This window comes from Canis lupus, chromosome 8 (assembly GCF_003254725.2).
Source record: "Canis lupus dingo isolate Sandy chromosome 8, ASM325472v2, whole genome shotgun sequence".
NCBI lineage: Eukaryota > Metazoa > Chordata > Mammalia > Carnivora > Canidae > Canis > Canis lupus.
The window spans coordinates 60,645,233-60,671,918 of NC_064250.1; the positions used below are offsets into that span (position 1 = coordinate 60,645,233).

Here is a 26,686-nt window from a genome sequence, read left to right on the forward strand (position 1 = left end):
GAAATTACACACACCCAAAATTTTGTTTTGCTTGGTATATTGCTGAGTCATTTGGCCTAGATGCCGGTTGCCCCTGGAATTCGACGTGCACCCAAACATTTGAGTTAGCAGTGGTGGTGGCAGCAGTCGCAGCAGCGACAAGAATAACCAGTACCATGAACAGACCACCGACCACATGCCAAGCGCTATCCCGGGCACTTCTCAAGCATCTTTAATTTTCCCCACAAACCTAGGACAACAGAGGGAGTGGTGGGACCCCGCAGAGGATAACGTTAAAGCCCAGACAGGTGGTTAGCTGACCTGCCCCGGGTCCAATGCAAGCAAGGTGACTCAAGAACCCCGACGCGCGGGGATCTCTGGGCGGCTCAGCGGTTGGGCGCCTGCCTTCGGCCCAGGGCGTGATCCTGCAGTCCCGGGATCGAGTCCCACATCAGGCTCCCTGCATGGAGCCTGCTTCTCCCTCTGCCTGTGTCTCTGCCTCTCTCTCTCTCTTTCTCTCTGTGTCTCTCATGAATAAATGAATAAAATCTTTAAAAAAAAAAAAAAAAGAACCTGATGCCCTCCCCTCTAAAAGGTGAGTCTGCTACAAACATTGCAGCCAGTAGGCCGCAGTAAGACCTTCTAGCACGTTCCGGAGTGAAACCAAATGATCCGGGGGCCACGTACCGCAGTAAATATAACAGACATCCTTTCCCAGAAGGGCACATAGGCTTCCATCGTTTGCATCAGAGGAGAAACAGGGTCAAAAGTCCCCGCCACTATGAGGACGACGCAGGCACATGGCCACCAGCAGCCCACACATCACCTTTCCGTTTGTACCATGAACTGCAAAAGCAATCAATTGCTCCGGTGGCCCTCAGCCACTGCACGAAAGAATCCTGACATGAAGCCGGTTGACAGCCAAGGCAACAGGCTCCCAAAAGACAGGGGCTTGCCCCAGATCATAACCCGCAACGGGCAGAGCCAGGACCCACGTCTCAGGCCCCAGGGCCACCTCCGTGTTTCTAGCAAACCACGCTTCCCTGAGCAGAATCCAGCCTGCAGGCCGTGTTCTCACGTCTGTGTGTGCGCTCCAGGGAGCCCCTCACGTCTGTGTGTGCGCTCCAGGGAGCGCCGGCATCTTCACCAAGACAAACAGGCCCCCGCAAGGTGTGGGATGACTCGTGAGTGTGTCCGTGTGAATGCTTACATCCCCTCCCCCGGGTGGGACCCCCAGTCTTGGGATCCACCCGGCACGGAGGAGGTTCTCAGAACTGCGGCCTACAGTAGAGAAACTTGAAGGGAGTAAGGAGACAAGGGACTTTGCTTTGGCAGACACAGTCTAAAACGGGGGAGGGAGAGCCAAGCTCCCCAGCATCAGCCCACTGTTGAGCTATCAACACTGGATCTGTTTGGCAGAATGAACATAGCCTCGGTTACACTCAGCTTCGGGGGTCCAGGGTTACATGGCCTGTGGGATCTGCACACCCCACGGAGGACACGCCTCACATCGCTGGTGACTTATATCCTCATGTGTACATCATACGACACGACACTGTCAGCGACCTTCTGTTCACTGATTGATTTTGTCAAGTTGTGTTTATTTAAGGACTCTCTCTACCCCCACATGGGGCTCAAACCACGGCCCCGACATCAAGAGTCACATGCTCTCCTCTGACCCAGCCAGCCAGGCACCCAGGTCATCAATCTTTTAAGACAACGAAAAGAAGTTTTGCTTTTGGGGTGTTTCAACTGTGCAGCTCTTCCCCAAGACAAGGACGGCGATGGCAAAACAGTGCATGTGCTTCCGCAGCACTTCTGTGCCCCCCGGGTGGCAGCTCGCTGGGGGGCAGTCCTGGGCCGCAAGCTTGCTCCGACCGCCGGCCAGCGTGGCCACCCTGCTCGAGAAGCTTCCTGCAGGCCTGGGGCGCTCAGAAAGGCCGGCACCACCATCTGCACTCAGAGGGGGCGGGCGAGGAAGGCAGACTCTGCTTGGGCACAGAGGTGCTCGGATCCTGGGCCACCGCCTGGTGACGGGAAAGCAGTTACCCGATGCTGGAAAGCGAAGGCGATCAGAACCTAGCTGAGACCAGTCTGGGGCTCTATATAGGGAGTTTTTGTTTGTTTGGGGATTTTTTTTTTTAAGATTATATTTATTTCTTTGACAGAGAGAGCACACAAGCAGAGGGAGCATCAGAGGGAGAGGGAGAAGGAGAAGGAGGCCCCCCCCATGAGCAACAAGCCCAACATGGGGCTCGATCCCAGGACACTGAGATCCTCACCTGAGCCGAAGGCAGATGCTTCCCCGATGGAGCCACCCTGGTGCCCTCGTGTAGGTATTTTAAATTAAAGAAAGATCCTTAGATGCTAAAATATCTTTCACAGTGCCCTGCTGCTCGGGCACTGGCCAGGACAGAGCACGCACATGCACGAGGCATTCGGGGCGATGGCAGCTGGTCCTCCCCATCCTACATTCCTTCCCCAAGTGTGCTGGATGAACCTCAATGACCCCAGAGCCACTCATGCTGCTCCCAGCCGGAGGAGACCAACGTGTAGACTCACAGGGACAGGCTCCCCTGCCCACTGACTTCCGGTCTGCTGCCACCAAGAGGCGGCACGGGTAAGAGAAGTGAAGGGTGGAAGGAGGATGACAGCGGGATTTACTCCCCTGGCTCTAGGGAGTTACTTGGCTGCATCACGCCAGCGAAGGCCGTGCCCCTACCGAGGGCCTGTCACCCCAGCTCCTCTCTTGTCGGAGTCCAGACACCGGCCCCTTTCCTTCCTGCCTTCCGAACCAGGGGTGAGGGCAGCTCCCTAGAGGAGCCAGCCATCGGCCCTGCCTTGGGGGTGGCTGGGGTGGGCATGCACTACCCTCACCGGTTCCCAGTACCCCTGGGTCCAGCGCTGCAAATACCGGGTCCAGTATTTGCCTTTAGCAAATACTCCTCTGTTGCTTCGGCCAGAGTGTGCCAAGTGTCTCCTGCCGGGACAACGACTTGGCAAAATGAAAACCAAATCGATCACCCTAGAATTTCACTCTTGGAATCTACGTGCCACAACACGCGCAGAGTAATAACCCCCTGTAATTTCTCCAAATCACAGAGGATAGCCGGGGAGGAGGGTGGAGAAAATACCACCACCACTTCCCTGGGAACGTACTGCGTGCTGTACACCCTGAGAGACCAGAATTCGTCTTCCTAAAAAGTAGAATAAGCATCCAAATGGGAAAACGCGATCCTGGCGTCCAAAAAGTGTGCAGTTTCTAAAACTATTCTCTGCAGACTTCCTTTAAAAGTGCATCATCAGTGACGACTATTGTGTTTCCGTCACATCAACTGTGCATCCCAATTACAAACAGGACAACAGCGTGGATAAAGTTTCCAGTTTTAGAACAGCCGGGCGAAACTACATCTTACCTAAGACACTTCAGGGTGCGCGACAACCACGGGGGATGAATTCAATTATTATGACAATAACACTGAATCAAAATTTCTAAGAATTTAAGACCTAGCATCCCGAAGACTCTCAGTGTTTCATACCAGGTCAGGGTGACCTGCAGGAAATTAGAAACATAAACTGAAGTTTCAAATCTAAAAACTATGAGATGTCTCATGGGGAGGGGGGGTGGTGAGGGGATGGCCAGCAAACCTAAAAGATGTAATGAGGGGGGAAAAAAAACCCACTGATAACAAGCACTGACATTCTTTCACCGCTGAGGGATCATCAATATCTACAACGTTGAAAATGAAACAGAAAAGGGATTTTAACAAATTAAATGTGAACCATGTGTGACCAATATAGGTTTTTTAAAAAACAGCGAAGTGTGTTTCACCCAGGGATCTGAGAGGAACACGTCTACAGGACTTCATCTCAAGCCAAATAATCATGTGGAAGCTCCTGGTGGCGTTACCACGGACCTGGGTTCCAGCAGCAGGGTGCTCTTTACTTTCCCAGGCCTCAGCCTGTTGCTACAGGTCCCAGAGTTGCAGCACTTTCGAAATTTTGCAACACGTATGAGGCAGGGAGCAGGTAAACAGTGTCTTTTTCTTGGGAAACCGGGAGGGGATCCAGGTACAACAGCCTCAGGCTTCACCTGGTAGCTCTTCCTGCACATAGTGTGCAGCCAAGGGACGAGTTTACATTTATTGGTGAGGTTATCTGATTAATATCTAGTCATTTGCAACCACGACAAAGGTAGGGGCTATTCCCATCTTTGCTCATGACCTGGTGCTGACACCAACACGGGTACCCAAGAAACACATCCTCTCCTCATGCATGCCACACCTGCGATGGTACGATGGAGAGCGAAGAAGCATGAGGCTTCGCTGTGTATGTTTTTTCATAGAACACTGACTTGGGAACTAAAACATGTTTTACTATTCAAAGGAAAAAGTCAAGCAAAGGGAGAACAATACCAGTGAAAATCATGAGCTGTGACAATTTGTCCTTGGAACAGCTAAAAATTAAAAACACCGATGATACCAAGCGCGGGTCCAGATGTGAAGCTGCCGCAGTGTGGCAGATTGTGGGGACAGGTGCAAATGAGCCAAACACTTCAGAAAATAGTTGGGCCATTTTCATATAGAATTACATATACCCTTATCATGGGATCCTACCATGCCAGGCCTAGATGCTTACCCAAAAGAAATGAATTCCTATATCCACACAGAGACTTGTCCAAGAACGTTCAAAGAGGCTTTATTCATAATACCTTAAAAAATGCAAATTATCCAAAACCCACCGGTCACTGACTGGATAAACAAACTCTCTCTCTCCATAAAATGGAATACTACTTGGCAATCAAAAAGGAATGAATTACTGATACACACAACATTGATGATTCTCAAAAACATTACACTGAGTGAAAGAAGTCAGAAACAAAACTATACTCTTCTATGATTTTGTTACTAGGGAATTCTAGAAAAGGTAAACCTGAGAAAATACCTCAGTGGTTGCCTGAGGATTCGAGTGAAGAGAGAGAAGATGGATTCAAAGGGGCACAGGGAAACCGTGGTGATGAAGATGCCCTGGGGGCCGCTGCAGTAGCTGGTTACAGAAAGGTACACATATTAGTGCACACTTTGGATGGGTGCGGCTTATTATAAATTAAATTGTGCCTCAATCAAGTTGATTTCTTAGGAAAAAGCAAACTATAAATTTTAAAAATGCAAACAGAAGGGGTGCCTGGGTGGTAGCTCAGTGGGTTAAGTGTCTGGCTTTGGCTCAGGTCGTGATCCCCGAGGGATCAAGCTCAAGGTGGGCTCCTTACTTGTGCTCCCTCTCTCTCTCTCTCTCAAATAAATAAATAAAAAGAATTTCAAAAATTTAAAAAGCAAACAAAACAACCTAACTGGAAGAATAAATTGGCAACATAGCTTTACAGGGAAAAGGATTCTGTCACATGGCTTCTGAACGCAATACCAGCTGTCCATTCTAGTGGAATGTACACTAAAGACAAAAGGAAAGAGGGGGAAATACTATATTTCGATCTGACTTATTATATTAATAGTAACAGTATAATTTTGAAGTTATCTTATGTATCTTGCAGAATAGAGCAAAAGGTGAACAGTGTTACTAGAATTCACAGCATTGGAAGCCAAGCAAAGACCTACAAAAACAAAATCACAGACTTTAAGAAACCCCAAGTTCTAAGTTGATGTGACTTGGAAACATCAATGACCTTGTTATTCTGTTTTCTCTTAGTTCTGTCCACTGAAAGCCCTGAAGATAATTAACACCCCAGCCACAATGAACACACACCAGCATCCAGATTCGGCTTCTCAATACCATTCACCTCTAAAAGGAATCAGAGCTTTTTGGAGAAATGGATGAATCCGTGGCTAGAAATGAAAAATAGAAGCTAAACCTAGGACGCCTCTGTGCAAGAGAAAGCAAGAAGTCCTCAGAGACTAAAGGGGACATAGACAAAGGACAGGAAAGGCAGCCTAAAGGGGCCTTACTGGCCAAGTCTGGGATAATTTGAGCATCAAAACAATGACCGCCATTGATTATAAAACACTGAATAAAAACCTGAGTCCACAAGGATATTCACAGAGATTTACTTGCCACCATTAGAGGCGATTATACACCAATCCTTTTCTCTGCGAATCGGCCCTACAGTTCCTTTTTAAGAACTGTAATGCCAACTAATGACAGAATTAGAAAAATCACCATTTTGCAACCCCCCAGAGAAATGATTCAGGCAAGAATCATCAATGGATATGCACACGGTGCCAAATTATCTCCCCCTAGCTTACAGGTTAATCACAAAGGGAAAACCATACCCTGCAGTGGAGAGATGAGGCATCACCACCTTAGGCCAGGGTTCGAACTTAGCATCACCCACAACAGGACAACCTGGTAGTTCGGGCGGCCTAGGAAGCACCCAGCACCACCTGGCAACTGTTTCAACGAGCTTGAACCTAAACAAGCAGTTGGATTTGACTTCCAGGGATACAGGGCCAAGCTGAACAACATCACAAGGAAAGACTCAGCCAAGTTCAAGATGTGAGCCTCCCCTAAAACAACAGGCCTTGATCTTTTCAAAAAAAAGGGGCTTTGGAGGCTGGTAGGATCATTCCAGACTGTAAAGACAACAGAGATATTAAAAATCCAGTTGCAATGCCTGTACCTTCGCTACATCTTGGTTTTAAAAAGCCACAAAGTTATAAAAAAGAAAAAACACTTTGGGGTACAATTGGAGAATCTGAATACAGACTAACTAGATGCTGTGGGGAATTATTTTAGATTTTCTTAGGCGTGGTAACGTGCTGCGCTTATACAGGAGAGAATGTCTTTGTTCCCAAGAGATTCACGCTGATGGTTTAAAGGGTAAAGCGCCGTGATGCCTACAACTTTCTCTTAATGGGGTCTCATGATTTTTACATAAAGACGAACTTAACATGGTAATGACGACTGATTCTAGGTAGTGGGGTAGATAGGTAGTCTCTGTACTATTCTTGCATCTTTTCTGTATATTTGAGTTTTTCCATCAGAAAAATATGAGAAGAGGGGGAAGCAGCAGTGGTGACAGTCCTGCCGTTTGTAAAGTCGGTTATCCTGGGCAGAGCCAGTACCTCACCCATCTGCACCAGGTGTATTGAGCTGAACGGTGCCCTCATCTCAGTACCCTCAGAATGTGATGATATTTGGGAAACAGGGTCTCTAAAGAGGCAATTAAGCTAAAACGAGGCCATGAGGCTGGGCTCTGATATCCTAGAGAGGAGATTGGGACCCAGGTACCCACAGAGGGAAGACCATGTGAAGACACAAGGTGGCCACCTACCAGCCAAGGAGAGAAGCCTCTGAAGAAACCAGCCCAGCAGACACCTTTATCTCACATTTCTAGCCTCTAGAACTGTGCAAAAATACATTTGTTTCGTAAGGCCCCCCCTGCCACCGCCCCAGTCTATGATGCTTGTAATGCCAGCCCTAGCAAACTCATCTAATAGGGAGGATTTCCAGGAGAAGGACAAAGACTGTTCCTCTAATGTGCACAGAGGAACAGCCCGGCTTCTTTGTGCGTATTACCCATTTACTGACGGAGAAGACCATGAGCTCCCAGGATACCGCATCTGTGTGTGTGAGTGTGTGTGTGCGCGCACGCACGTGCGTGGGGGGGGGGGTTGGAGTGAAGACAGCTATTTGGGATGACTTAACGTCTGCTACATCAGCTGGGGAATACCCAGACATCCTGCCTCTCAGGTTCTCTTACACTCACAGGACGTCTCCCAGAGCCAGCGCTGTCTGGGGACCTCCTGGTAGCCTGGGTTTACCTCCGCAGAGACACTGAAAAGGCACACGTCTGTCTGCTGCCAAGGAATCAGACATCGAGCAGAAATGTGTCGAGGACATTAAAATCATCTCTCCTTGAAACAGAAGAAACCTTCTCATGTTTTGTCATCAGGGTTCTTACTGATTAAAAAGCGGGAGGGCGTTTAAGCATGAAATTAATGGTATGCAATTTTTAGCCTTTTTGGAAACCCCCACCCCCACCCCACCCCCAAAAAAAGCAAAGGCAAAACTGGTAGGAAAGGCAAGAGAATGAGGTCTCCTCAAATCTCTTTTGCCTCCATTACCTGAATCGTGCCTGGGGTTATGAGGACAAAAGGTCAGTTCTGGAATCTTGGGGTGTGGGAGCTGGAAAGGGCCTTAAATCTCCTGGTGGGCTTTCCTCACTCACCTAAACTCCAAAGGGCAGAGCCCACTGAGAGCACACAGCTGGTGGCCTGACCCCGGGCTCCTTGCCACAGCTACGCAGGCCTCTCCCCACCCTGCCCGTCACTTGGGGGCCTTCCCTAGCTGTGCTGGAACCCCATCCCACGGCCAGAACTCCGACTCTTCCCTGGGAGACAGCAGTGAGGACGGGAAAAGATTTTGCTGGCCACTACCCACAGTTTCTCAACCTTGGTTGGCCCTATCAGCACCTGGGGCATCCAGGGCAGGGTGCTCCTCTGTTGTGGGGGCCATTCTGTGTGTTGCAGAAGTTTAGCAGCATCTCTAGGCTCCAACCACTAGATAACCAGTAGGACCCCTCACCCAAGTGGTGACAACCATATCTGCAGACATTGCCACGTGTCTCCCGGTGGGGAGAACGAGGGGGGTGGAGGGAGATGACAAAAATCACCTCCAGTTAAGAACTACTGCCCTGAAGCAGGATAAACTACTAAGTTCTGACAGGTGGATCTCTAACTCCAAGCCCAATTTGAATGCAGGACAGCCCCGCACACATCACTGTCTTTACCCCCACACTTAGTCTGCACCCCGTAAAAACCCTGCCCACAAGCCAGGTGATCCCGGCTCCCCAGGCAGTGCTGAGGCCACGCGCTGGGTGCCTTGGTCCCCCTTCCTACCAAAAGCTGCAATAGTGACCCGCTGGCCCCATGAGGTCGGACAGTCCTGGGAGCCACCTCAGAACTGCCTGCAAAGACGCTCATCCACGGCGACTAAACACAAACCAGGCCCAAAACTCTCGATGCAACCCCCAAATCAAGCTCAGGGACCACAGGAGGAAAGCCCTCTTCTGGAAGGATCCTTGCAAAGACCGCAACAAGGTAACTCAACTGCATCTGCAAACATTACCGATAAACAGCCCAACAATTCTCTACCCTGGACTAGTTACTCCCCCTGTTCCTGAAGCGACTCACAGGGGGATTAGGGCTCAGAGGAGGCCTCGCCTGCAAAACCCCACGGATTACAGGTTTGTTCTTAATTTTCATAAAGCCTTCCCACATCTGGTGGTGAGAACAGCCCCTCCCCACCTGCTAACGGGAGCTACACCCCTGACTCCCCGGTTACGCCGAGCTTGCCCCCAAGGCCAGGCGGCCCAGTGCCCACAGTCCAGGGAGGGCTTTGCCACGTCTGCTTAAATGACAGTGAAGCTGCAAAGTGCGTGGTGCCTCCTGCTTGCAGGCAGGCTTACACCCGACCCCTGCTCCCCCCTGCTGCCATCAGAGCCCATGGAGTCCACCCCTAGGAGGGCGGCCCACCCCAACCAAGCCCCCAGCCTCTCCTGGGTGCTGACCCCCCACTCCGCTCCCTGCCGCCAGGCACTCCCTGCCCCAAACCCCCCGTCACAGTCTCCAGTCTCCCCACTCCCATTTTCCACAGCCCCCAAAGGATATGCATGGCACCCTACCTTCCAGGCCTGAGACACGCGCTGCACGGTCTTTACCGGCCCAGCATCCCAGCCTCCCCGCAGGGCCTGCCCCTTCCCTGTGCCTCAGGTTCCCCTAACTCACCTCTGTGCACCCCTGAGGTTGCTTAGGTTATGGTCCCCCCCTCACACACACACACACACCCTATGAAGTAGGCTGGGAGGATGTGGGAGTCTAGATCTTTGTTTCCCTGTCTGTGCAATGGGACAACAAACACCCACTTTGTTTTTTGGGTGTTTTTTTTTAAAGATCATATTTATTTATTCATGAGACCTAGGGAGAGGCAGTGACACAGGCAGAGAGAGAAACAGACTCCCTGCAGGGAGCCCGACGTGGGACTTGATCCCTGGACCCCAGGATCACGACCTGAGCCGAAGGGAGACGCTCAACTGCTGAGCCACGCACCCAGGTACCCCCAATCACTCACTCTGCAGAGTGCTGAGGTCACGCAGCAACACAAGAAAACCCTTGACAAAGAGGAGCTAGTGTCTGAAGCAGGAAGAAGACAGATGTCAGCTCGGAGGCTGCACTGAGCCGGACGTGCAAGAGGGACAGTGCCAGTCAGTCCCCCTGCCCAGAGGGACGGACTCCCGCGGGGGGCAGCCCCAGGCCAACATTGTTCCCTAGTGCTCAGAACACTTGAGTAGTTTTGTGTTTTCAACCCCCGTTCTTTTTCTTTTTTTTTTTTTCCCTGTCTTTTTCTTTTTTGGCTAGAGTCAGTACCATCTGTGAATTATACAGCAGAGGCCAGGTTTTCGATAATTTGAATAAGACCTCAGGGAGTCTGAACTAAACATATGTCCCACAAAAATATAAAGTAATTCATAGGCTTTCATCTATTAATTGGGAAAAGGGGCTTTTTATCAATGTCTAAATTTTTATGAACAGTCAAAGAAACGTCTGGTTCTTTCCACCACAGGCAACAGGGCAAAAAGACGTCTTCCAAAGTTGTTGGCCTCCTCCCCTAGATAGAGGCGAGGAGGGGCATATTAGCAATCAGAGAGAGTAAAGGCAACAGACGGTTTTTAAATAAAAATAAGAGGTGGGGCACTTGGGTGGCTCAGTTGGTTAAGCAGTTAAGCATCTGACTCCTGATTTGGGCTTAGGTCATGATCTCAGGATCCTGGGACTGAGCCCAGCCTTGGGCTCTGCACTCAGCAGGGAGTCTGCTTCTCCATCTCCCTCTGTTCCTCCCTTACCTCCACCCCCACACGTGCTCCAAATCTAAAATAAATAAAATCTTAAAAAAAAAAAAAAAAGGAAAAAAAGGAGGTGAGTGTATTGGTTTTTCAGAGCTGTCGTAACAAATACCACAAACTTGGTAGAAACAGGCCAGAATGCTGAAATCAAGGGGCCACCAGGACTGTGCTACCTCTGAATGCTCCAGGGAACAGCCCTCCTTGTCTCCTTCCAGGTCTGGGTGATCCTGGGAGCTCCTGGCCTGCAGCTGCTCCGGTCCCATCCCTGCCTCATCGTCACACAGTGCTCCTCCTCCCTGGATGTCTGTGTCCTCTCCACTTACACAAGTTATTGAATTTAGAGCCCACCCGAACCTAGTACAATGTCATTTTAACTACTCACATCTGCAAATAACTTATTTCCAAAGGAGGTCACCTTCTGAGATTCCAGGAGCAAATGAACTCTGGGAGAATATACCATTTATCCCGTTACCATGATGACAGAGGAAGATTGGAGAATTTTCTAGAATCATCAGAGCTAAAAAGAACATCAAAGATCCCACAGATGGTAAATGGGCTTCTTCTCTGATACCAACCCCAAAGAACTGGTGGTCTGGTGATGGCCTCCAGAAGTGACGCTCAGAGATGGAGCCCCGACCCTGCATCTGCTTGCCCCTGCGGCCCCTGAGGGATGCCCACCATGCCCACCGTGGGGGTGGAATGTGGGACTGATGATGAACTCCACGCTCTGTCCTCCCTGAACTGATTCAACATCCTCAACTTTGCAGAGGCAGAAACTGCGCCCATGGAATGTGTGAGTCACATCTTGGTGGAAGAAGCAGGACGAGAGGCAGTCACAACAGTGAGAGATACAAGCTCCCTGCATTACAGACGAGCTAGGTGCTCTGGGCAAACACTGGAAATCAGCGGATGGTCTTCACTGGCAGAAACTGGTTTCACCTACTTAATAAAGTGTTTTACTAATATAGGTCAGTAAACTTCCTTCCTTCAACAAACATCAGTGTGTGATTCTCACAACACCAGAAATGAGTCCTAAGAATACCTAGTTTAGTTGTAAGAGACCATATAAAGGAATATGGAGGTACCCTTCCCCCCCCCCAAAAAAAAAAACCAGCGCCCATAGTATTATGGTTCCACCGAGGGAAGAGAGACTCAGCCCAGGCTGGGCAGAGAACATCACAGAAGATTATTGGAGAAGGAGACCCCAAAGTTGAAAGGATGAACAGGAGTCATCCAGGGATTAGAGAAGAATAAGCCCCTAACTAAGAGCATGAGCGAAAGCCAGGATCAAACTTCATTAACCTTCTTAAACCAGTGCTCTGTTGTAAACTATGTGGTTTTATGTCCTTTGGAGAAAGGGCCCCACAACATGGTCTTTCTTGAAACGTGGCACCTGAGGTCTGCATGACTCTCCTAAATTGGCATTTTACCAGAAGCAGAATGATAAAACCAGCTGAGTTTCCATTTTTGCCTTGGCTGTCAGGGTACTCGACTGCAGCACATATAATCAGCTTAAGAATCTGGAATAATTGCTTTGCCCTCTCTCCACAGAGTAGGTCTATTTTGTACTTTTACACATTCAGCCTAACTGTAACACGTCTTACGTACCTTATGTTAACCTTATTAAAGGGAAGTGGGATATGAATTATAAGGATGCTGGTAATGAATATGTGCCCCTGTCTATGTAGACATGGACCTGGAAATCTAAAAGCTATCACCCATCATACCCCTAACCTTACATCAGACTCCACATGGCTAATCTTCTTCAAAAACCCAAACATACCACCCTTGCAGACTCACTTTACTCACTGAGAGAATAAAATGGAAGGGTCTGAGTTACAAAGGTTGAACGTCCAACCACCGAAGACCTCATTCTCCTTTACCTTCCGCAGCCCAGCAACCTCCTGGGCAGGCTTCTCCACCTCAACTGGCCCCATTGCCAGCAGACACTCAGGGGACCCACTCTGGGGACCCACTCTGGGGACCTGGGGTCGGGGCTGGTAATTTCACTCTTTGCCCAGATGTAGGCAATACAACTGTCTGGGGACAGTGAGCCAACCAGAAATTATTTTTTAATTGCTTGCTGCACACGGAGCACTTGCTAAGTGCCACTGGAGATAAAGCACAAGGCACCGCCTTGGACATCAAGGGATTCATCATCTGGGGCCTAGAGACACAGGGCCTGCCCCCAGGGTCCTCATACCGCACAACTCCAGAAGGTGCCATTTCAGAGGCTCCAGCTTTAGGCCGCCGTCCCAATGCTGGCTCTGCGAGACCATGGAGCCTGACCACCAAGCTACTGAACCAACCTCCTCAGTGGTTATGAGAATCGAGACATAAGACATGTGAGGTCAGGGACACCTGGGGGGCTCAGTGGTTGAGCGTCTGCCTTTGGCTCAGGTAGTGATCCTGGGGTCCTGGGATCAAGTCCCACACTGGGCTCCCCGCAAGAAGCCTGCTTCTCCCTGCCTGTGTCTCTGCTTCTCTCTGTGTGTCTCTCATGAATAAATAAAATCTTAAAAAAAAAAAAAAAAAAGACATGTGAGGTTAAACTAAAAAGTACCTAACACATAGTATGTGCTCAATTAACATCAGTTCAACAAATCGTTATCCAATCAGAGCAAAACCCAACCATATTAGGTAGCTCCAACTGCTTTCACGAAACACCACAGTAGGGATGGCTTAAACAACAGAAATTTCTTTCTTATAGTCTGGAGGCTACAAGATCAAGAGCGAAGGGCTACCTGATTGAGTCCTGGGGACACCTTTCTTCCCAGCTTACAGACAGCCACCTTCTTGCTGTGTCCTTGAGTGTCCTTTCTTGGTGTTTCCGTGTCCAGAGGGCTCTCTCTCTCTTCCTCTCCTTATGAAGCCATCAATCCTACAGGATCACACCCTGATGGCCTCATTTAACCTTCATGACTTTCTAAAAACTCTGTCCCCAAATACAGTCACATCAGGGTTAGGGCTGCAACATATGAATTTTAGGAGAGGGGGGCCCACAAATCAGTCTCCAGCACCGACACGGGGAAATGATCACCAGGATAATGTTCACTGAATGTCTACTATATTCCGGGAGCTGTGCCATCATTGTAGCATTTCATCTTTCAACCACCACGTGAGCAAGGCATTATTCTTCTCCCATCACCGATGAGGACACGAAGCTCATTAACAGTAATTAACTCGCTGAAGGACACACAGCCAGCAAATGGTCAAAGACTCATCCCCAGGTTTCTGATTCCAACCTCCACGCTCCTAAAAATCATCCGCACTGCTCCTGATTTCATCAGATGACAGACTCTGCTATAAAGTTTATTATAAACTGCATAGACAGACTATAAATGCCAAGGGCCAAAGGGAGATTAATAAAATGAGGAGGAGATGCCAGGAAGGAGATGGGATTTAAACAGAGTCCTCAGCAAAGAGCCAGGTCAGGGGATTCAGATGGCGGGGGGGGGGGGGGTGCAGGTAAAGATAGCACGAGCAGTAGACCATGCCTGGTGGGTCTCGTAGAGCAAGGCAGGGATCCGCCTGTCTCCAGCGGTGGGCATGCACAGGGAACAACGTGACATAAGGATACTAGAGGATGAACACAGACTCTAAAACGTCTAGAACATCAGGGAGGAGATGGGAACTTACTTCCATGGGGGCAGCGCCCCATAAGGAACCCCCTTGAGCAGGAGATACAGTGGTGACAGTGCTTGGGGTACAGAAGACAGAGCCTGGAGGCAAGAAATGGGGCGCTTACAGTTCAGGGGTGGAACGGGTGGGGCCACAAGCAGGTGTACATGGAGGGGTGTGTGGTGTAGACAGCCAGCTGCTGGGCTCTGCTCTTCATGAGTGCTCCATAAACCGGGGGCCGAGGAGATGAGAAATCAAAGATAACCACCCAGTTCAGATCTCAGAGAGCGGGAGATCTTCAGGAGCCCCCTGTGCAAGGCACTGCCTGACATTTTGAGGGGGAGACAGGTGGTAAACAAGCAACAAATGAATGTATAAACACACTTTGGGCTAAGTGCTCCTGGGGGAGAAGTGCAGAAGGAGCCCAGCAGGAGGGCTTAAGGAGGACCCCTCTCGGAAGAGGTGTCCCTAAAGCAAGATGCAGATGATGAGAAGGAGCCAGTGGGCAAGAAAAAGGAAAATCAGAAACTCGGTGCCTGAAGCCGACAGCAAAGGCTTTGGGGGGTGAGGGGTGCAGCCACAAGATGTGATAAAGCTGGATGCATTCCAGGCAGGACGGAACAGGGCTCTAAGGGCCACTCACCAGTGCTCACCAGTCCAAGCAGAGCAGTGGCCCAGGACCGCTCAGCCACTCCAAGCAGCATTCACAGAGGGAGCCTGGGGAAACCGGGCGGGGGGCGGGGGGAGTCCAACGTCAGGTGATCCAAAAACAGAAAATCCTGGGAACCTAGACATCCGAGGCAGTGGGGAGGGGACCCAGCAAACACCAGGAGACTGCTGACCTCCTGGTCAGCCTGCTGTCATGAAACATGCATCTGGAAAGGCCCCAGTGGGTAGAAGTGCAGCCCGAGGGGACGCCTGGGCAGATCTCTCTGGGCTTTCACAGCCATACTTTCTCCCCCACTGGGCGATGCTTTCCTGAAAATGGACTTTGCAAGTAAAACGTACGAAAGTCAAAAACGTAGCTTACAACCTCCACCTCACTCGTATGAAGCTGGTCCTTCTTGGCAGTGCTCAGCACAAACGCAAGCAAAGCAGCTCCTGAATACCTCACCTTCTGGACTCAAGCATCCACGATTCATTTGTTCGTGAGCAGTGTTGCACACGAGCCCTTACTTTTGCTTCTTTCCCTTGACGGCAGACCCCCCGCCGCCAAGCCCCCCCAACCATTAACCCAAAGGGTTCATAGCCAAAGGGTTCAGCTTCTGTAGAAACTGATGTATTAGCTGGCAGGCCAGTGGGATGGCTAAAAGCATCTGCTTGTTGATGACGTGTAGAAAGCCAGCTTCAGCAGACAGAGGGTGGTCTGCGGGCGTCCAGACAGGTCAGCAGGCTCCCTCCACCCCCCACCGTGGAAGCATCACAGAAATGACCCAGGCCGTTGCTTATGGCTGCAGAAGAGGCTCGTGCCCTTTGTCCCAAGGCAGAGGGTTGACCTAAGGAATAATAAGCTTCTTTTCAACTACACAATTTTATGAAACAAAGACTTTTCTTTTTTTTCCAGTTTTGTCAACCATCAAAAATCCTGCACTGGGAATGTTTTCAGCCATATGCCTCAACAGCAATATATATGTTTTAAAAGTAAGGAAAACTGTTACTTTAAGAAAATGATAAAGCCATGAAATCCACTAATATATTTTTCAATCAGAAGACTATGTTCAGGGATTTTCTCTAAGCTGCTTTTTTTTTTTTTTTTTAAAGAGGAAATCCCAACCCACAGAGCAGACAATTTGCTTTTTCTTCAAACTGACAAGTGGTATCACTTTTGTATTGGATGCTAGAGAATTCTTATTATGGAATGTGCCTTTATTCCGGGGGGGGGGGGTAGAGGGAAGCCAGAAAATAAAATAAAAGGTATTAAAGAAAATAAAAATGGTGCAAGGAAGCTCCAAAGTAATTGAATTCACTCTATGACCCAATCTCCAGAAAGCCTTTTGAAGTCCCTGCCAACCCCTGGCAATGCTGTGGGGGACGCCACTGCTGAAGCCTTCACGGATGTGAGGGGACCTTTTTCTCTCTGAGGCCGAGTCCATACTTAACACTCAGTCCCACTCCTCAAGAGTCCCTGCCCTCGTCAGTCACCCAGGAAAGAAGGTCACTGACAAAAGAAAAGAAGCTCAAAGCTTCTAGATGGATGAGCTGATGAAGCTGTGGGTAGAAGGTGGCTTTCCAGAAAGTTCTCTTTCCAGCTGCTGGACTGCAGAGTGGAGCCAGCCCACCCCAAGTCAGAGATGAAGTGGACTGGCGTGAGAGGACGGCACATACTTACTTGTATTTGGTCTCCTGGGACCAATTATGAAGGGTGAGACATTTGGAAGAGAGACTCACCTTGACCTCCAAGAATTAGTCTGACCTGCTCATCACCAGCACTGGACTGACTGACCTCAGCTCTCGAGGGCGGCAGGCAGGACGCCCTCCTTAAAAAGCAGCCAGGTTCAAGGGCACGACTGTTGCTCAGAAATAAAATGTTGGTACACTGGGCAGATTGAAGACGCTCGACAAAAGTGCCTTCAGATGCCTGGTAAAACTGAGGTCACGCAAACACTGAATCGTTGGGAACAAAGTAGCCAATACATTAAATAATTCTAAAGGGATTCTGACTCAGAGTTAGTCAGTCCCTCCGCTTCTGCACCAAGAACTCAACTGACGCGAGCATCCACAGTTGTGCAAACAGAGTCCCGTGATTTCGAGTTTCAAGCAAAAGGATTTGGGGTTGAAGAATATATTAACACAAACAGGAGTCCCCATGAACGTCCAAGGCCCTGAGTAAGAAACATTGAGCAGGTGTAGCAGCACTTAGTTGTACCAGTTCACATGGAGCACCCACCCCACCACTCTACAGGTTCAATGCATCGAACACCCTGCGTGGACATGGGGGTAAAGCGAGTGGGTCCCTGAGACAGGTGCCTGGGTGCAGAAGGCAGCCCGGGGTGGGGGCTTTAGTGTCTGAGGACCAGGAGGGGGGGCCCCAAGCCAGGCTCATAAATACCTCAACCCAAAGTAGGGAGCAGTGAGCCATGAGCGCCAGTGCTATAGGAAGAGTGCCTTCTGAATGATACATTGGGTTTTGAGAGGGTGGAATGAAGTATCATGAGTTTAAGACAGGAGGACATAGGGCACTTGGCTGCTGCAGCTAGAGGAGCAGGAGACTCTTGACCTCCGGGGTCATGGGTTCCAGCCCCATGCTGGGTGTAGAGATGGCTTAAATAAGAAAATAAAGACTTTAAAAATAGTAATAAGATAAAATAGGAGGATCTGCTTTAAGACTTTCAAATAAAGCTAGAAAAGAAAGCTAAGCCTTCCTCTGCTCCATCATCCCATACCACCTCCACCTGACAGAAACGGTGCAAAGGGATTTTTTTTTTTTAATAGAAGGCATTCACTTACAAGGAAAGGGGTCCACTGGCACTTAGCTATAAATCACTTCTGATAAAGAGAAGCAAGTTCAAGGGCATGACCAATATGTTACCACCCCAGAATAATGGGTCCCATTTGGGACCTGTGGCCTGTGCCCCTGTGCTCTTTGCCTGCAGTGTGCACAGCAAATACAACCAACACCCTATAAATCCTCCCCACTCTGTCGAAAAGATCTGTGCTCCCCTCACTTACCATCTAAATTGGAAAACACTTGCCCCCGAAGGTGGCTGCTTCTTGAATGTGAGCAAGGCTTCAAATGTACTTGAAAAGGCAATTGTCAGTGGGAGAAGTTCAAAGCTCTGGAGACATGGTTTCTGGAGCCAAGCTGATCACCAGCCCCCACTGTGTGGCCACACACCTCCCTGGCCTAAGCTCCCTCCTCTGTAAAGGACACAGTCCCACTGCATAATTCCTAGGCACCTATGCCTTTAGCATAGGCAGAAACTCATCACCGGGGGCCCCTGGGTGGCTCAGTCAGTTAGGCATCTGCTTTTAGCTCAGGTCATGATCTCAGGGTCCTGGGATTGAGCCCTGAATCCAACTCCCTGGTTCTGTGGGGAGTCTGCTTCTCCCTCTCCCCACGCCTGCCACTCCCCCTCCTTGTGCTCTCCCTCTCTGTCAAATAAATACAATCTTTAAAAAAAAAAAAAAAAAAGAAGAAAGAAACTCATCACTATTTCTTTTCATTGCTATGTTCACGTCCCAGGGCCACTAAAAAGAAGTGACACTAACTGGGTAGTTTAGAACCAGAGAAATGTATTCTCTCACAGTTCTGGCTTGAAATCCAAAATCCAGGTGTCAGCAGAGCTGGTTCCTTCTGGAAGTTCTGAAAGAGGATGTGTTCCACACCTCTCTCAAGCGTCTGCGGGATGTCAGCAAGCCTTAAGTTTCTTGGCTTGTAGATGGGTCACATCGACCTCCGCTTCCAGCCTCCCTAAATGCAGGCCTGCCTCTCTTCTCTTCTTATAAGGACATCAGTTGTACTAAAATGAAGGCCCAACCTAATCCAGTAATGCCTTCATCTTGACTTGATTGGGTCTGTAAAGACCCTACATCCAAGTAAAGCCACATTCATAGGTACCAAGGATTGGAGCTTTAACATACCTTTTCAGAGAGACAACTCAACCCACAATGCTTGCTTGGACAGGCAAATGCTGGGGGCCATGAGAAATCCAACAAGGACCCCATGTGAGTAAGCTGCCATTTCTGAACGGCTGATCTGAAAACCGTTGTGTGGTCCCCAAAGTACTGAGGGTAAAGCATTGCCCCCTGTCAGCCCCAGCCGGGTGACCACCATGAACACAGCTCCCCACCAAGCCTGGGGGTAAACCTCAACACTGGGCTAAACAAATGGCTCCAAGTGCGTAAGCCAAACATTTTACATGGGGGGGGCTACTAACTGGGATTACATTTCATAAAACTCAATCACTGTTAAGAAAATAACCATCTGGCAATAAATCACGCCTGCACAGACAGCAGGCTTGTCCAGGGAGACACAGAAGTGACTCAGTAACAGCAATGGAGAGGGGAGCGCACAGCCCAGAGGTAGCACTTGTCTGGGGCAGGGACCTGGGCACGTAAGACGAGCCCCATCACAAGTGCCCTTAACAGCTTCTGATTTCACTGGGAGTTTATTAAGTGCTTTTTGATAAAGGAGACATCATCATTAAGAGAAATGTACACAGGAAAAATAAAACAGAGAGAGAAAGAGTGAGTGAGTGAGAGAGAGAGAGAAATGTACAGAGAAAGAGAAAAACCAAAAACCCACCGTGGGCAGGGTAGCCTGACAGATCCGGACAGGTACACGTGTGTCAATGGTGCCAACAAGGCCATGCACACTCTAGAATTCCATTTCCGCAGGAATAGGATGCGTGGAGCAGATGTGCCCTAATCCTGGGGTGCCAGGATCCCTGGAAGGGTGCTCGGAAGAGCAGGGTCCCAACTGCTGGCTGCGACCTGCAGGGACCGACACAGCAGGGCCCAGGGAGACACAAGATCCAACGTAAGCAGCCAGCCAGTGAGTCCCCACTCACGCAGTTGCATACATTTTAATTACGGCGCAAGAACAGGCCTGCAGATCACACACATCCTGGTGCCACTTTCCCAAATGGAAAAGGTCTTCTGCAGAATCAGCAGCACGAGGACGAGGCTCCATCCCGATGCTCCCCCAAAACCGTTCAGAAATCATCAATGTCGCTCTGCAAGCAGCCGCCCAGAGGCCCTGTGCTGCTGGTAGAAATGTTCTTCCCCGTGGCACACCGTGCTGACCCCGGCGATCTACGGCAGATCTGACCCTGTGACTGCTGGTCATCCTAAGTGTCAAACAAAAGCATAGACCAGGGAGGATAATCAGAGTCCTCTGGGGCAACTAGTTTGGGAACCATGGATCAAAGCCAGCTCCACTCACACATGAGTTGCTGAATAAACACGCTGAGTAAGCACAGCAGGCTCACGAGAGAAGGCTTACTGAACTGAATGGAGAAATCCGAGATTCAGAGAGATGCAGGCACTTACCCCAGTCACAGGTCAGCGACCAAGTTAGCTCCAGAATCCTGACACCCTCTGCATCTACTTCAGCACCCTGTGCACCTCCCAAGCCTTCTCCCTATTGACCCTCCCTGTATAACGGAAACCTTGCTCATTGATTGATACAAAAACTGGGAGGTGGTCACCCCCTCACCCGCCCTCCCATAGCACCTTGTACAGATGTCATATGCCATGTTGCACGTGCACTTCTTAGACACTCATCTCTCCTACTGGACTGAAATCATCCTCATTTTCCCGATGCCTAGCACAAAGCCTCTTTCTAAGCATGAAATCAACATCTGTTGAATGAACGAGTTATGAGAATGTTTTAGGCACCATACAGGAGTGGTACCATGACCTTATTACTTGTTAATAGTATTTCAGAGAAACAACCCCCCTAGATATAAACTGAGCTATAAGGATGGGGGAAAGCCTTTAACATAAGTCAAGGGGTACCTGGGGTGGTTCAGGGGATTAAGCGTCCGATTCTTGGTGTTGACTCAGGTCATGATCTCAGGGTCGTGGGACAGAGCCCCGTGTCAGGTTCCGTGCTCAGTGGTAAGTCTGCTTTAAGATTCCCTCCTCCTGGGACGGCTGGGTGGCTCAGTGATTGAGTGTCTGCCTTTGGCTCAGTGTGATCCTGGATTCCTGGGATCAAGTCCTGCATCCGGCTCCTTGCATGAAGCCTGCTTCTCCTCCCTCTGCCTGTGTCTCTGCCTCTCTCTGTGTCTCTCATGAATAAATAAATAAAATCTTTATAAAAAAAAAATAATAAGATTCCCTCCTCCTGCCCCTCTCCCCATTCATGCATTCACAAGCTCTCTCTCTCTAAAATAAATAAATCTTTAAAAAAAAAAAAAAAAAAGGTCAAAAAAACCCCCAGAGATAATAGAGAGTTAATTAGGATAGACACTCAAGTCAAAAAATGTTCCAACAGTCCTTTGATTACACACTTGCCAGTGCTTCGGGGCAATCTGCATTCCCTACACATAGTATCTGTATCAACAAACAGGATCAGGTCCTTTGCTCACCGGGAAGGATCTGTGTGGAGAGGATGGATGGCTATAATATGAATTAGCAGGTAACTCAAAAGAGTGTCCAGAGATTCATTCAAAACCTAAAATTCAATGATATTCCTAGTAGTTAACCAAAAAAAAAAAAAAGTTTGATAGCTTTGAGCATATTTTCAAGGGTCACCAACAGAAATGACACATCATTGATTTAAAAAATTTAGTACACTCAGTGACTCAAAGGATGACACTTGAAGGAAAATACACCTCACATAAATGGCACGGGCTCATGTCCGTTTCCAATCGATCAGAATCTCAAGGAAGGAGGGAAGCTGTGAAACAATGCAGACAAGAACATCACACAAGAAGCAGGAGACCTGGGCTCTTCACCCAGATATACGGGTTTTTAGCTAAGTCACTGGCACCGGGTGGACCTCAGATTCTTCTATGAACCAACATGGCCTTCTGGGATCTCAGTGAAGAGATCTCTAAGATCTCTACCACCAGCAGGCTGTGCTCAGGTTCATTCTCACAAAAGTGACAGGCTGTTGGGTGTTATGTACAGTTAAGTGAATTTCCCAAGACAAGGGTCAATTCTCTTGCATGCCTTGAACCACCTCTTTCTCTCCCAACTGTAAAACACACTCCTCAGTCAGCACAGTGAAGCCAAGACGCTCTTCCTTTTATTAATTCTTGACAAGAGGATGGCAGTAATGGCCACAACGGTTGGTTCCTGAAGGGAGACAGAGGCAGTTATCTGGGCAAACCTAATCTTACAGTGGATTGAAAAAAAAAAAAAATTAGAAAGCAGTTTTCTTCCTAATTAAGAGAAAGCTACTCCTGCAGGTACCACAAACCATATGATGAGAGTCAACAGTCAAGTAACTTCCCAAAAGCTGAACCTAGGTTTATTATAAACACTTGAATTTGGTGTCTGATGGCTCATCCAATCTCTCAGAAGGTATTTCAAGTGTACCTACCACATGTCGGGCAACGTGCTGGCCCTCAGGGGTGCAAAAGTGAACCACGTAGTGTCCCTGCCCTGCACCTCAGGGTGGTGGGAGAGCTGAAAGGGGAACACTGGCAGGCGCAGAGTCTGAGGAGATCATCACACTGCGAAATACCAGGCAAAGTGGAGAACAAGAACCACAATGGGAAAGGTGGCTTCACAGAGGCCCGGCTCAGCTGGATCGTCCAAGTGGAGAATGCAGCACCCGGAGGGGAAGAAGGGAGGAAGAATATTTTGGGCAGAGAGAACAGCGTACGTGAGCAAAAGTCAGCATTGGAGCACACAGCCTTTGTGGGAACACGGCGCCTGGCAATATGATAAAAAAAAAAGACTGAACATCACAACAATGATGGAGAAGAGGATGAAAGGGAAAACGGTGTCCTTTAAATGGTGAGAAGGAAAGAAGAGGAAGGAGCACAGGTCAAAAAGAGATTTCAGAGCCACATCAATGAAATGCCATATATGCGCACCTGCTTTGGATTCTAATTTGAATAAACCACTGCTGATTTTTTTTTTTTTAAACAATCAGGTAAATCCTAAAATGGACCGGATTTTAGGTGACAGTATAGAATCGCAGTTAATTTGGTTTTAGGAGTGATGATGGTTTTGTAGGGCTGCGTGTGTGTCTGAGTTCTCACGTATAGAGAGACATTCCGAAATATGTGTAGACATCATGATACGATTTGGTGCTTGGGATTTGCTTTAAAGTAATCCAGCGAGGGAGCACTCTTGATTTCGGCTCAGGTCATGATCTTGGGGTCTTGGGATGGAGACCTGAGTCAGGTTCCATGCTCAAGCAGGGAGTCTGCTTTAGGATTCTCCCCTCTGCCCCCTTACCCCAGTCACGCATGCAGGCATGTGCACTCTCACATACATAAATTTTCAATCAATCAGTCAGTAAAGAGGGTGGGAAGGGGCAAGGGGAGGAAGGATGAAACAAGATGGGTCCCACACGGATGATATGTGTGATGTGTTGTCTCCCGTGAGAGCTACAATGGACTCTGAAGTCCGTTGTCATACAGTCTTGAAATCTGCCACCATGAAAAGTACTAGGAAGGCAGAGCTTCCAAGTTGTGCTGAAGGGTTTGAACCAAGTCCTCTCAACTCTGCTTCTCAAATACCCATGTAAAAAGGAATCATTTGAGAGCTGGTGAAAATGCAGATTCCCAGGCGGCCACACCACGAATTCTCAGTAAAGCTGAGCTTGGGCCCAGAAAGCTGCATTTCTAATAAATATTCTAGATTATTCTAAAGCTGGTGGTCAGAGCCACACTCTGTGACAAACCACTTGAGGTAACAGGAACCACCAAAAGGTGGTGGCCGAGTTCGCATTTGGGCATCGAAGCCTCCAGCAGCACTGCTATCACCTGGACTTGAGCAGAGACAGTAAGCAGGAGGAGGGGGCCCCTGTGTCGCTCTTCCAGACAATAGTTGAGATTGGAGAGAATGGGACAGCCAGATGGAGGGACATTTAGGAGACAGAATCAAGAGATCTTTGTAACTGATTGGGTATGAGGTTGAAGAAGACGGAAGCATCAGGGATGACCCCAAGGTGTCCACCAAGGACCCAGCCATACATCTCCCTGTGCCTCAGGTTCCACAGTACCTAATGCAATGTCCTCCAAGTTCTGAGAGTTCAGAGGGTCAAATGAACAAAAGCATGAGTAAAATCACCCATTCGGCCCCTTTTCCCTACAGAGCTAAAAGATTAATACCACCACGCTTCCTTATAATGCTGAAGGGGCAAAGACGTTGCCATCTCAAACGGCAAGAGAGGAAAATCTACCCCAATGTCAAAAAAAAAAAAAACCCCAATCCCCAGAGAGGGGCTCACTCGTTTCATTCCCCTATGAACTGTATGAATTCCAGAAGGGTCAAGACATTAATAGAAGTGGTGGGGCCAACAAATAAAAGCAATAGTCAATGAAAACAGGATGCATTAAATAAAAATAAGAGTGAAACATTTAAAATGAAAAATAAGTTGCAGATTGGGGTGGGGTTTCTTTTGTTGTTGTTGTTTGTGGAAAAATCTGGTCTCTGTTAGTTAAGTCTGTAGAAAATCACTCCACGACCGCTGTGGCCTTCTGCGCTGAGAAGAGGGCTGCTGTGCAAACCTCTAAGGCATAAGCAGGAAGCACTTGCCTCCTTTCGTACCTTTGTATATGGGGCACCCATGCTCAGAAATACCTAAGGGTTGCCCACCACCTTCAGAGCAAAGTCCAGATTCCTGGGCGTGGCTCTCAAGAACTCCACAGTCAGCTCAACCTACCTTCCTAAATCTAGGTCCCTCTCTGTCCTATAGAAGCCCTCTGCTTCAGCCAGCTGGGGGAATGGCAAAGCAAAAAAGAATCTTGGTTCAACATCTGGTCATGCCATTTCAGCAAGCCACTGAATCTGAGTCTCAGTTTCCCTACCTGTAAAAAGAACATAACATCGACTCTGCAGTTGCTGGAAAGCTATCAGGTCATGGATACAAATGCTTCACGCAATTCCAAACAGCCCCCCATAGGCTCTGTGAAAATATCAGTTCCCATGTTGCACACTCAGCCTCCCACATGAGCCTTCCCACTCCATTCCCTGCCCACCCTCCACCTGTGTGCAAGCTACTAACCCTGGTAATTGGTGACCTCCTCTCTCCCTGCCATCAGCCCCTGTTGCCCCGGCCATCCTGAAGGGTTCAGCTAATGAAATTCCGTGTCATCTCCAGGCGTCCCACCATGGTTCTGCTAACCATTAGGGATCATCTTCTCCTGTGGATTTCCAAATCGTTTCATCTTGGCCATTGGTCAATCCCCTGGCAAATGGCAAATGCCACTTTTAACCTTCCCGGTCTCTTTTTATCTTTGGCCAGTCCACTACACCAAAGTTTGGTGATCTCTCTATGTCTACACCAGTGCTCGGTTTAGAATAATTACATTTTTTCCCCATGTTGAAAATCACAACGTGATGACATGGGCTGCTTAGCAAGAACCATTACCCAACCTCTTGATCTTGAAAATCAGGACAACTTGTGTTGGATAGCTGACATTTATTCCTGTCTAGAACAGGGGGCTAGAGTTCATAATTTTGGGTAATCACTCAACCCCGTGATTATAGGCAATTTGAGGGCAGCTGGCAGGAAGAAGTAGCCACCAAAGAAAAACTTTGCTAGTTTGGGAAATTTCAGCCCCAAATCTCTGGAAACAAAAGGCAAGAAAGATGAAGTCATCCCAGCAATGATAAAGAAGTGGCAGGGAGCCTTGGGGCAGTCCCAGAGTTCTCTGGTGTATCAGTCTCCAACACCTGTGACAGGTGTCCTGAGGAGCCACGAAGCGAAGCAGAAAGTACAAAATAGTCAAAAGCTCCTCTTATTTTTATTTTCATTATTGAGATGTTTTCGAAAGGCCAAAGGCCTCCCGGAGAATTTTTCACCACGGGAACGTTTCAAGCCCCAGCTCCAGCCCTCATGCAGAGGTGTCCCTGGATCCCGGACACTCTGGCCCTTTGTGACCAGGGCTGGACATCTAACCCCCAGGGAGACCAAGGCCATGTGTCTGGCACTGTGACAGAGACACTGGACAGAAACGATGGGGCCAATATCACTGGGCACGGGGACCATCACACTGAAGGGGCTGGTGCCAAACTTCCACTGGGGCAAGCCAACGGGGTTCAGAAGCAGAAACCAACAGCCACGCAGAGGAAGCGAGACTGCGAGGAACTCCGGGAACCCAACCCCAGAGAAAGGCAGGGATGAGCATCCCATGTGGCCACCGAGGGACGCAGGGAACGGTTCCAACGGCCCACGGACCCAAGATGCGCTCGGTTGTACATCACCCACCAGCCCTTTGGGAGCGATTATTGTGTCTCTGAGACACACACTCTTTTACTTATGCCAACCCGGGTGGTTTTCTTTTCTTTGCAACCAAATGTACCCTGACTACAACATTCCCCTTTAAGAGACGCTAAATAAATTCCACCGGGAAATCCCTCTTATAATCTATTTCAACTGACAGCAGCTACTTTTGTCTGATTTATTACCTCCGTGAGCCTTCCCGGGGGAAGAGGGAGGGGCTGCGTCGCTCCTAAGGCAGAGCTGATGCTACACTGGCAGGGCCCGCGTGCAGCCCTACATCACCCTGCCCTCTGCGATGCATCTAAACTAGTTTGGTCAGCTTATCCTGTTCCTGAAAGCCGAGGAGCCACCACATCAGCAACTCCGTTGCCAGGGCA

The 26,686-nt window shown here is 49.0% G+C and overlaps 1 protein-coding gene and 1 long non-coding RNA gene across 12 annotated transcripts in view; one reads left to right on the top strand and one right to left on the bottom strand.

Moving 5' to 3' along the window:
* Positions 1-26,686, bottom strand: part of FOXN3 (forkhead box N3) — a 393,350-nt gene that overhangs the window by 183,576 nt on the left and 183,088 nt on the right. The gene's annotated exons all lie outside the window — the stretch shown is intronic.
* On the top strand, positions 2,141-7,851 carry LOC118355532 (uncharacterized). Its single transcript, XR_004818197.2, has 3 exons — positions 2,141-2,311; positions 4,891-5,039; positions 5,683-7,851. It is a non-coding gene; the product is annotated as an uncharacterized LOC118355532 (long non-coding RNA).